The sequence below is a fragment of the Mustela nivalis genome, assembly GCF_964662115.1.
Source record: "Mustela nivalis genome assembly, chromosome: 15".
Classification (NCBI taxonomy): domain Eukaryota; kingdom Metazoa; phylum Chordata; class Mammalia; order Carnivora; family Mustelidae; genus Mustela; species Mustela nivalis.
This window is the reverse complement of record NC_139034.1, coordinates 30,799,646-30,811,423: the sequence shown is the minus strand read 5'-3', so window position 1 is coordinate 30,811,423 and position 11,778 is coordinate 30,799,646. Positions and strand designations below refer to the sequence as shown.

Sequence of the window (11,778 nt, the reverse complement as noted above, 5' to 3'; positions counted from 1 at the left end):
ACAGCTGTGAACATCTGTGTTTAAATTTTCATATAGATATATAATTCCTTTTCTCTTGAGTAAATTCCTAGGAGTGGAATGGCTGGATCACATAGTAGGAATAAGAGTTGTTTAAATCTTTTCCAAAATGGCTGAAGCATTTTACATTCCCCTGAGCAATATATGAGAATCCCAGTTTCTCTACATCCTCACCAAAACTCAATATGGTCAGTGTTTTAAATTTTAGACATTCTAATACATGTGTGCTAGTAGCTAATTGTGGTTAATTTGCATTCCCCTAATAACTAATAGTGAGGTGTGGGGAATGGGCACTTTTATGTATCATTGATGCGACCATAAAATGGGACCTCTCTTTTTTTCATTGCAACCTGAATTTTGGTAGTTTATTAAATATGAACAAACACTGACATATTAATCCTATTTCTAGAAATCTAGAAACCTATTCTGTTATGAACTGGGCATAAAAGCTATCAGACTAAACTCCGTTCTTTCCATTATTTTCTTCTGACTCAGAAGTGGTATTCTTAGACCTCCTTGCTCCTCAATTCTATTTGTCCACACCATGCATTCAACCCTTAAGACAGTGGTTGGAGTGTATGAATTGTTCAGTCCTTCCGTGGTAATTTAATCTAAAATGCAACTAGAAATCTTAGTTTAAAGATGGAAAACATGATATAGTATAGTAGATTGGAGTTTTTCTTTTTTTCTTTATTTCATTTTTTAAATTTATTTTATTTATTGTATTTTATTTAGTTTATATGTTATGTTCTGTTATGTTATGTTATGTTATGTTATGTTATGTTATGTTATGTTATGTTATTTTTGCCTGCACAGCACATTTGGTTGCAGCACTCCCTTTCTCTTGGGGAGTACTTTTCCAATTACATATTTGGGACTATCAATTGTACCGCTCTCTGGCTGTGGGGTGGTCACATGGCTGACTCATGGTTCATTATATGTTTGGTTTGCTGATTGATCTAGGAACAGACACGCAATTCAGCAGGAGAAGTGTTTTCCTCTGGATTGATATACAAATGTGAGGAGCCAATTGCTTTTCTGCTGGGTTTGCTGTACTGGGAAAATGTAAATCTGGTGCTGTCAGTGAATGTCTTCTCTAGCTGAATGGAGGAAGCCTGTCTTTAGTGGAAAGGAAAAGAGACCAACAGAGAGGAGAAAGCAGAGGCAGACATGGAAATAAAGAGAGATAGAGATGAGGGGGTGGTGAAGAAAAAACAATAACACTTATTATGCCTAAATCCAAAATTCATTCCTGGACTTCCCAGTTTAATAAGCCAACTGACTTTCTTCTTCAGTCTTCCTGTCTCTTCCTTGAGTTAGCTTGTCTGTCTTGGGTTTCTGAACTTGCAAGTGACATAATACAAATTGTCACTTGTCTCATCTTTGAGCCCCATCATGAGTCTACTCATACATACCCTTGAGTACAATGTAACTTTCTAAATATTTCATAGAAGTGAAAAAAAAGAGGAGGTTGCCAAGATATATCCACAGCACAGAGCCTACAAACAGTCATAGGGGTTTTTTTTTTGTCTCTCCATTACTAATCAAGGTGGTTCCCTTCTGATTCTCCCACCTCACAACCTCCAGCTCCTTTGGCTCCTTCTGTTACATAGAACAATTTAGCTATCATTTTTTTTTTAAAGATTTTATTTGTTTGAGAGAGAGAGAGAGAGAGAGAGCATAAGATGGGAGAAGGCCAGAGGGAGAAGCAGACTCCATATGGAGCTGGGAGCCCAGTGTGGGGCTCGATCCCAGGTCTCCAGTATCATGACCTGAGCCAAAGGCAGTTGCTTAGCCAACTGAGCCACCTAGGCACCCTCATCTTTTATCACTTGAGTGTTTTCTTGAGGTTCTTATTTCTATTCCAAGTACTTTCTCTTTAAAACTAAAATCAATGTATCTATTTTGTCTTAAATATTAGTTGGTCTCAAACTGTAATTATTAAGGCATGACTTCCTGGTTAGGTAGAATGGAGTATGTGATTCACACCCCCACGTATGGCCAAAGCAAGCCACCAGCCAACTGCTCCCATGAAAACAGTGAAAGTGCTCAAACATTTGTAAATGAAGAGAAAGGGACCAGAGATAGAGATACTTGGGTCATTCCTTAGGCCAATATTTATCAGTTTACCAACTCAGCTATACGCAAGGAATAAGTGGAGCAGATCATCCAAGAAAGGGCCGTATCAGTGCACACATGCATTAAGTCTTTTATTGCACAGTTGTCTGCCCAAGAGTAATCATGACAGGATGAATGCTGGAATCAAATTAGTATTCTCTCAGGTGGAGGAGAAGAGGAAAGGATGAAGATGGTATGGCAGAAGCTCCTGGTTATCCCTACAGTATCAACTCTCTTCTTTCTCAGTAATCAAAGCCCTCAAACTTAGATGGGCTCTAACCACCTAGAATAAAAGCTGTATTTACCAGCTGCCCTTGAAGCTCTGTGTGACATATGTCTAAGTGCTAAATAATGAGATATAAGCATAAAGTGATAGGTATCCTGAAAGTGTCCTTAGAGATGTGGGATATTCCTTCTCCTCCATTTTTCCTCCTCCTTGTTGGCCAGCGTGCAGATGTAATTGCAAAATCTGGAGTAACCTGTTGGGCCAGAGGTAGAAGTTACATGTTTAAGATGACAGAGCAACAAGTTAGAAGGAACCTAGGTCTCTGACAATTGTAGAGTTTCCACTGAAACCTCTTTCTTATGAATCTTCTGCATACGGTAGCTGAACCTATTTTAACTGATACCAATGGAGATATTACCTACTTTATTGGGGTAATATCAAGAAGGCCTTGAACTCTGAGAAATTTAGGTTTTTTTTTTTTAAATATATGATCAGGAACAAATAATGGATTTTAGGTATGAAGGAAAGTTCATTCACATTTGTGATACTCTTTCATTTTCCCTTTATATCACCAAGAATTAGAGCACAACTTTAAAAATTTCATGCATTGATCATTAGCCACAGGATCAAAGAAAAGAAAAGGAAAAATAGAGGTGAATTTGCCAATCTTAATCTTCACTTATGGCAAGTTTAGTATTGATATGATATACATAGGAGTTTCTAAGAAGTGAGTGGAGAATGTTAGAATAAAATTTTCAGTTAATCTATTTTTTTCTAGCTCTGGAGATTTACTGGTCTTCTGTATAAAATTGCTTACTCTCTCCTCTTTGAATTAATAATCAGTAATGTATCACTAGTAAGTAAGAAATAAATTAAAATAAAAGTAAGGGACTGGGATGGTATAATGGACATTTGTAATTTTTGGCTACCCAGGGCTCATTCTCTGGTTCTAACAGTACTGTGGTTTCCTGTAGAGGAACTTCCTCTTTCAATATGAGTGTAAAAGGATATGGTCCTCAACAAGTCCTTCTGTCAAAGTTCTGAATTTTTAAGACCCTTCTCGTTGTTGTTATTTGTAGATACTCTATTTTAAAGAAGTTGATTTTTGCCTGAGTGTGCTTGTGATCATACCGTATATTTCAGCATGGATTTTCCCCTCAATATTTTTGAGATTTCTCCCTGGTGAACCATTTTAACCTAGTTCATTCATCTTATTTATTTGTTTGTTAATTTTTATCTTGTTCAATTAGCCAACATATAATACATCATTAGTTTTTGATGTAATGTTCAGTGATTCATTAGTTACTTATAACCCAGTGCTCATCACATCATGTGCCGTCCTTAATACCCACCACCCAGTCACCCTATCCCCCAACTCCCTTCCCTTCTGTAACCCTCAGTTTGTTTCCTTGAGTTCAGAGTCTCTCATGGTTTGTCTCCCTCTTTGAATTCTTCCCATTCAGCTTTCCCTCCTTTCCCCTATGGTCCTCTGCACTATTCCTTATATTCTATATATGGGTGAAACTGTATGATAATTGTCTTTTTTTGCATGACTTATTTCACTGAGCATAGTCCCCTCTAGTTCTGTCCTTGTTGATGCAAATGGTAGGTATTCATCCTTTCTGATGGCTGAATAATATTCCAATGTATATCAACCACGTCTTCTTTATCCATTCATCTGTTGAAGGACATCTTAGTTCCTTCCACAGTTTAGCTATTCTGGACATTTCTGCTATGAACATTGGGGCACACGTGCCCCCCCTTTTTTAACTACATCTGTATCTTTGGGGTAAATACCTAGTAGCCCAGAAATGGACCCTCAACTCTATGGTCAACTAATCTTTGACAAAGCAAGAAAGAATATCCAATAGAAAAAAGACATTCTCTTCAATAAATGGTTCTGGAAAAATTGGAAAGACACATGCAGAAAAATGAAACTGGACCATTTTCTTACACCATAAACTCAAAATGGATGAAAGACCTAAATGTGAGACAGGAATCCCATCAAAATCCTAGAGGAGAACACAAGCAGTAACCTCTTCAACATTAGCCACAAGCAACTTCTTGCAAGACATGTCTTGAAATGCAAGGGAAAAAATAAAAAATGAACTATTGGGACTTCATCGATTTAAAAAAAAAAAAACACTTCTGCACAGCAAAGGAAATAGTAAACAAAACTAAAAGGCAACCCACAGAATGTGAGAAAATATTTGCATATGACTTATCAGATAAAAGGCTGATATCCAAAATCTGTAAAGAACTTCTTAAACTCAACACCCAATAAAATAATCCAGTCAAGAAATGAGCAGGAGACATGAACAGACACTTCTCCAAAGAAGTCATACAAATGGCTAACACACATGAAAAAATGTGTGGCTAGCTCCACATCACTAGCCATCAGGGAAATACAAATCAAAACCACAATGAGATACCACCTTACACCATTTAGAATGACAAAAACTTACAAGACAGGGAACAACAAGTGTTGGTGAGGATGTTGAGAAAGGGGAACCCTCTTACTCTGTTGGTGGGAACGCACACTGGTACAGCCCACTCTGGAGAAGAGTATGGAGGTTCCTCAATACATTAAAAATAGAGCTTCCCTATAACCCAGCAATTGCACTACTAGTTCATTCATTTTAGCTCCTACTTAATATTCAGTTTTATAAATTTATTAGATTGAACCACATCAAAATGGCTGAATAGTAGCAATCTCATATGGTTCAACCAAATACCATGATTATCTTTTTTCAGTGATGAACATTTAAATTATATTTAATATATCATTATTGTAAGCCATGATGTAATGAAAAGCCAGTTATATATCTCCTTAAGTACAAGCACAAAAGTTTCTCCAGACTATCTATTGAAAAGTAGAATTGTTAGCTCTTAGAGTATGCACAACTTCTGTTTTATCAGACAATACAAAAGTATTTCTCAAAGTGTTTGCATCAGTTTCCACTTACCGGCATTTATGAGAATTTTCTCATCCTGACCAACACTTGGAATCATCAACAGTCTGGTCAATCTGATGGACCTGAAAAGATATTTCTGCGTTTAATTTGCATTTCCTTAATTACTAACTACTTTGTATTTATATTTTATATTATGTTCTAAAATTTTATTAATTAGCCATTCAAGTCTTCATTTCTCTGAATTTACTCTTTATATTATTCCAGTTATTTAATAGTTATTTGACTTTTTTTCTTTTGATTTTGAGAAGTTCTTCAAATAATTTGACCCTTGAATCGTTGTTAAGTACATGCATTGTATCTTCTCCAAATCCCTGGCCTGTCATTCAATGTCTTTTGTTTTACAGAGGTTTTAAATCTGAAAACACTCTAATGATATTTCCTTTGTGATATGTGCTTTTTGAATCATGTATAGGAATTCATTATACCTTATTGTCATAAAGACATTCTTCTACACTACCTCTTCCAAGTCTTGAAGTTTTGCTCTTCACCTTTGAGCCTTTAATCTCTCTGGAGTTGTTCTTGTATAGGGTACAAGGTGAAGGTCTAATCTTTTCCCTCCATATGGTAACACATTGTTCCTGTGTCATTTATTGAATAGACATTTATTACACTGAGTTGTAGTGCCACGTCTCTGAATGTAATGTAATGCCACACTTGCAAAGTCTTTCTCTGGGCCTTTTTTTCCTGGTTAGTTGGTCTATTTTTCTGTTCCCTTGCTAATGCCACTTTGCTTTTCTTTATTTATTTTTATAGCAAGTATTGCTATCCGGAAAGGTATCTTTCTATGTATTTTTTTCTCCTTTCTTATATTTTTTCCTTTCAAAATTTTCTTAGCTATTCTTGGCCCTTCCCTATTTACTTAAAGTTTAGACTCAGTTTGTTAAAGCCTAAGGTAAAGTCTCCTGAAAATTTCTTTGGATTTCCATTGAATTTGTAGATTAATTTAGGGGAAGAACTGACATCTCTCTGACCCTGAGTCTTCCCAACCATGAGTATAGTCTATATCCTCCATTTAGTTAGGTTTTCTTTTATGTTAGTGTAATACTTTATAATGTTTTCTCAAATGTCTTTCGTATCTTTCATGTTAGTTGTACTCTCATGTTGCTTTTGTAAGTGGAATAATTTTTAAAATTACATTCTAATTGGTTGTTGCTAGTGTACTAGAATACCACTGAATTTTTAATATTGCTCTTGTAACAGACCACCTTACTAAACTCTCTCTAGATTCTCTTGGATATTCTTTACAGACAGTCCAAATCTCTGAAAATGATTTTTTTTCCCCCTTGAATTTCATTTATCTTTCTCATGTCTGTCTCTGGCTAAGACCTCTAGAACTAAGTTGAATGAAACTAGTAGTGGTAACATCCTTGTGATGTTCCTAACTTGAAACAAAATGCTCTGTTTCACTGTTGGGTATGAGATTTGTAGTACTTTTTTTTTTTAAGATTTTATTTATTTGTCAGAGAGAGAGCTCAAGCAGAGGAAACAGCAGGCAGAGGGAGAGGCAGGCTCCCCGCTGAGCAAGGAGCCTGATGTGGGACTCAATCCTAGGACACTGGGATCAGGACCTGAGCCCAAGGCAAACGCTTAACCAACTGAGTTACCCAGGCATCCCTTTTAGTATATTTTGGATATATGTCTTTTATCAGTTGAAAAGTTCCCTTCTCACCCTAATTTCTGAAGTGTCCTTCTTTTTAATTATTTAAAAATTTTGGGGGCACCTGGGTGGCTCAGTGGGTGGCCCAGCCCCTCTCTCTGCCTGCCTCTCTGCCTCCTTGTGATCTCTCTCTGTCAAATAAATAAATAAAATATTTTTAAAAAATAAAAAAAATTTAATAAATATTGAATTTTATTAAATTTTGGGGAGCATATATGAGATTACATATATATTTTTTCTTATCAACATATAATGTATTATTTGTTTTAGGGGTATAGGTCTGTGATTCATCAGTCTTACAAAATTCATAGTGCTCACCATAGCACATACTCTCCCCTAGGTTATATATTTTTAAAAATGTATTAATGTGGCAAGTTACATTAATAGGATTTCATGACTTAAGCCATCCTCATATTCCTTAGAATGAGCCCTTAGTCATGTTAATTTTTTGTACACATTGCTGACTTCAGTTTCCTAGTATTTTATTTGCATCCATATTCATACCTAAGCTTACACACAAATCTTCCTTCTTATACTTTCTTGCTTATTTCTGATTTGGGAAATGATTCCTTTTTTTCTATTACCTGAAACATTTTGTATTAGAAAAGAGTTACTTGCCTCTTAAAGTGCTGGTAAACCTTGCTTGTAAAGTCTTCTGAACATGAGACTTTCTTAGTGTATAAATTTTTGACTTCTGATTTAATTTCTTCAACAGATATGATTTGGATTGATAATAATTTAGTACGCATGTTAAGTCTCTATCAGTTATTTTTAGCAACTGTCTGTTTGGACTTGTGAGTTGTCCTTTGGTTTTACTGCTTATCCTATACAAATTGTCAAATATTTTAAAATATTACTCCTGGGTATAGATCTATTCCACTTTTTTATTTCTTCTTGAGTTAATTTAGATGACTCACATTTAACCTAAAACTCTCTTATTTTATCTAAATTTTAAAATGTATTATTATAAAGTTTTTTAAAATGTTAAATTTAGAAAATCTTTATAGTAGTTCTTTCATTTCTAATATGGTTTCTTTGTGCCTTCTTTTCTTGATCAGTTTGGCCAGAGGTGCTTAGACTATATTAGTCTTTACATAGTTCTAATTTAGAGGGGTTTACTCTGTTGTTTTTTTCCCCAACTTTTGATAACACTCATTTATTTTCAATATTTTTAAAAAATGTAGACATTTAAGATTATACATTTTCCTTAAGTATCACTAGCTATATCTCACAGGTTTCAATATGCAATAACATCAGGTCTAAATACATCTTAAATTTAATTATGAATCTTTTCTTTTCAGACTACTTTTTTTCTCCCCCCCTTTTCCTTTTTTTTTAAAATTTAAGTTCAATTACCCAACATATAGTAAAAACATGATTAGTTTTTGATATAATGTTCAACAATTCATTAATTGTGTATGACACCCAGTGGGTATAACACCCAGGCTCATCACATCAGGTGCCCTTCTTAGTATTTTCAGGCTACTTTTGAGTTTCTAATTATATTGCTTTGTGGTAAATGTGGTCTATATGCTATTGAATGTTTGTACCTTTTAAGACTTCCTTTATGGCCTACCTGAATGCTAATGTTTTTGTAAATTCTCTATATGTGTTCAGAACTTTAATTGTTGGGGGAAATTTCTCCTATACTCTTATATTAAGCCTTTCAGTACGCATATTTTCTAACATTTTCCTATTGTCTTAGTCTTCTCTTTCACCTATTCCGGTATTTTATCAAAATTTCCTTTAAAAAAAAATGTTCTTAAGGCTATGTTGTTGATTGTGTAAAGACTATTATCTCTTCTGATAAATTATGTCTTTCTATCATTAAGTACCAATCATTTTTATCCTTAAAACTAAAGTTTGATGTAGTCTCTTTTGTCTGATGTTGCTATATATAACTGCATCTCCTTTGTTTTGCTTGGTATTTGCTTGGTGTATTTGTCTGTCTTTTTCTTCCTCTTATTGTCGACCTGTCCATGTCCTTATGATTTGAGTGTGTTTCTTACAAAAAACATAAAACTGGATTTTAAACATTTTCCTCAGTGAAGCTCTGGTATTTAATAAGCTAGTTTAGGGGTGGCTAGGTAGCTTAGTCTGTTGAGCATCCAACTCTTGATTTCAGCCCAGGTCATGATCTCAGGATTTGGGGATCTGGCCCCACACTGAATTGTGTGCTCAGCAAAAAGTCTGCCTGAGGATTCTCTCTCCCTCTGCTACTCCCCCTACTTATGTGTGCACACACTCTCTTTTCTCTCTCAAATAAATAAATAAATCTTGAAAAAAAAATAAGCTAGTTAACACCATTGTATGTATTGTAAGTACTGATATAATTGGTTTTATTTCTGTTGCCTTATTTTATTTTGTATTGACCTTGCTTTTCTTCTATACTCTCCTATTACTATCATTTTGCTCTAATATTGGATGATTTCTTCATCTTTCAACATTTTGGTTTTTTTTTTTATTGCTTTAAATTTTTAGCACACATAATTCACCTAATAAACTCTGAAGTGATCATCTGTTTAATTGAACTTTGCCTCTCATGATCTTGTGCAGTGTCCATCCCTGGAGTCTGGGCTTATATTTAACCAACTGAATATGGCAGAAGTGATGCTATGTTAGATCCCAATGTAAGATTTTAAATGGCCTGGTAGCTTCTACTTTTATACTCTCAGGAGCCCTGAGCTTACACATAAGAAGTCTGGCTGTCCTGCTGGAAAGCCACATGGAAATACCAGTTGGAAAAGCCACATAGAGAGGTAGAAGCCTTGAGATTACGAAGAAGAGAACTGTGTGGATCAAGGTCCCAGTATGTGACCCCACTTAAGTGGGCCAGCCAGCACGAGGCAGTTGAGCCATACCAGTACAGGTCTGGACAAGTGAATGAAAAAAAAAAATCTACCTACAGAACTGTGAACAAATAAAATGGTTTTTGTTTTAAACCTCTGATATTTGAGGTATATTGTTACATAACTGCAGATAACTGAAATATTAATGAAACCTTAATCCTCATACAGAATGACATACCATTCTTATGCTTTAATTTCAGTTTTCTCCCTGCTTGCCAGTCTTTCATGTTGCGATCTTTTGTGGTTCTATATTCCTTTCAAACATCTCAAAATGCGTCATTTTTAAAAATAATTTTTGTTGTTAATCATTCATGGATATACTGATGATCTTTTCATCTCTTTGATTCTTGTATCCCCATAGTCCAATTTTTTTCCGATGTAATTACATCCCTTAGTTGATCACTCAGTAACAACCTGTGAGTAGTAAGCTCAATTTTTATTAGTTTCAAAGCCTCTTCACTTTGTCCTTACCTTTTACCTTTAAATCATAGTTTAGATTGATATAAAATTATATATTGGCATTTACTTTTCTCTGAGTACTTTGAAGATAATATACCATTGTCATCTCGTTTCTATTGTTGCTATTGAGTCATGTACTATGGGTTTAAATTTCATATCTTCTTTCGAATATGTATTACCTTTCAGGTTGTTTTAATTTCTTTTCTCATTACTCTTCTCATTATGCAAATTTACTATAATGTAGGAAATAACCTTTTTTTTTCCACGTCAGAACTCATACTTGCGGTGTGTGGGTAGCTCAGTGGGTTGAGCCTCTGCCTTCAGCTCAGGTCATGATCTCAGGGTCCTGGGATTGAGCCCCATATCAGGATCTCTGCTCAGCAGGGAGCCTGCTTCTCCTCTCTCTCTGCCTGCCTCTCTGCCTACTTGTGATTTCTTTCCTTCTGCCAAATAAATAAATAAAATCTTAAAAAAAAAAAAACACCTCATACTTTCACAACTTGAGAGTTCTTTCATCAGCTCAGCTCTTTTTAATTCTGAAGTGATATTCTTTTCACCTAACCGGGTTTTTAATACACAATACCCACATTTCATGGGCGGTATGCAACTGCAGACATTCTGCATTATTCACAGTTCATATAAGTAAAGACTAATCCTTGCCATAACTTGAAATGATCTTAGAAATAGTAGAAAAGGAGTACCTGGGTGGCTCACTCATTAAGTGCCTGCCTTCGGCTCAAGTCATGATCCCTGGGGTCCTGCGATGGAGCTTCACATCGGGCTCCCTGCTCAGCAGGAAGCTGATTCTCCCTCTGCCACTCTCCCTGCTTGTGTTCCCTCTCTTACTGTATTTCTCTCTGTCAAATAAGTAAATGAATAAAATCTTAAAAAAAAAAAAAAAGAATGAACTAATAGGAAAAAGAAACAACATGGATTCTTTTAAAAAGTATATTCAGTTAAAAAGAACTGTTTGGGGTGCCTGGGTGACTCAGTGGGTTAAGCCGCTGCCTTCCGCTCAGGTCATGATCTCAGGGTCCTGGAATCCAGTCCCGCATTGGGCTCTCTGCTCAGTAGGGAGCCTGCTTCCTCCTCTCTCTCTCTCTCTGCCTGCCTCTCTGCCTACTTGTGATCTCTCTCTGTCAAATAAATAAATAAATAAAATATCTTTAAAAAAAAAAGAACTGTTTGATCGTCAGATGTGAAACTGCTATGTGTTTCACAAAATGTGAATGGTCTCTGTAGTCTAAGATTTCATGAAGAAGTATTTTTTCAGGTTGGAAAATGGTTTCTGGGTCTTGATCATCCCATGCACTTTCAGATTTCTTGGAAATTAAAAATGGAGACTATTTAATTGTTAATGTTTATTGCTCAAAATATACCAAATATTTTTCTCAAAGTTCTATGCTTGCTGAATTCGTGAACTAGTATATGAACAGATTAACAACTAGGTTAGATTTTCTGACTCAAAATACTTTA

General features: G+C 35.4%; 1 protein-coding gene across 1 annotated transcript in view; it reads right to left on the bottom strand.

Annotated features, from left to right (window-relative positions):
* Positions 1–2,203: 2,203 nt before the first annotated feature.
* The window catches only part of LOC309849244 (uncharacterized protein), a 46,809-nt gene continuing 37,234 nt past the window's right edge, over positions 2,204–11,778 (bottom strand). The window contains exons 3-4 of the transcript XR_014303614.1: positions 5,329–5,399; positions 2,204–2,615 (exon numbers count right to left, since the gene is read on the bottom strand). The gene's annotated coding sequence lies outside the window, so the exon portion shown is untranslated. The remainder of the gene's footprint in view (positions 2,616–5,328; positions 5,400–11,778) is intronic.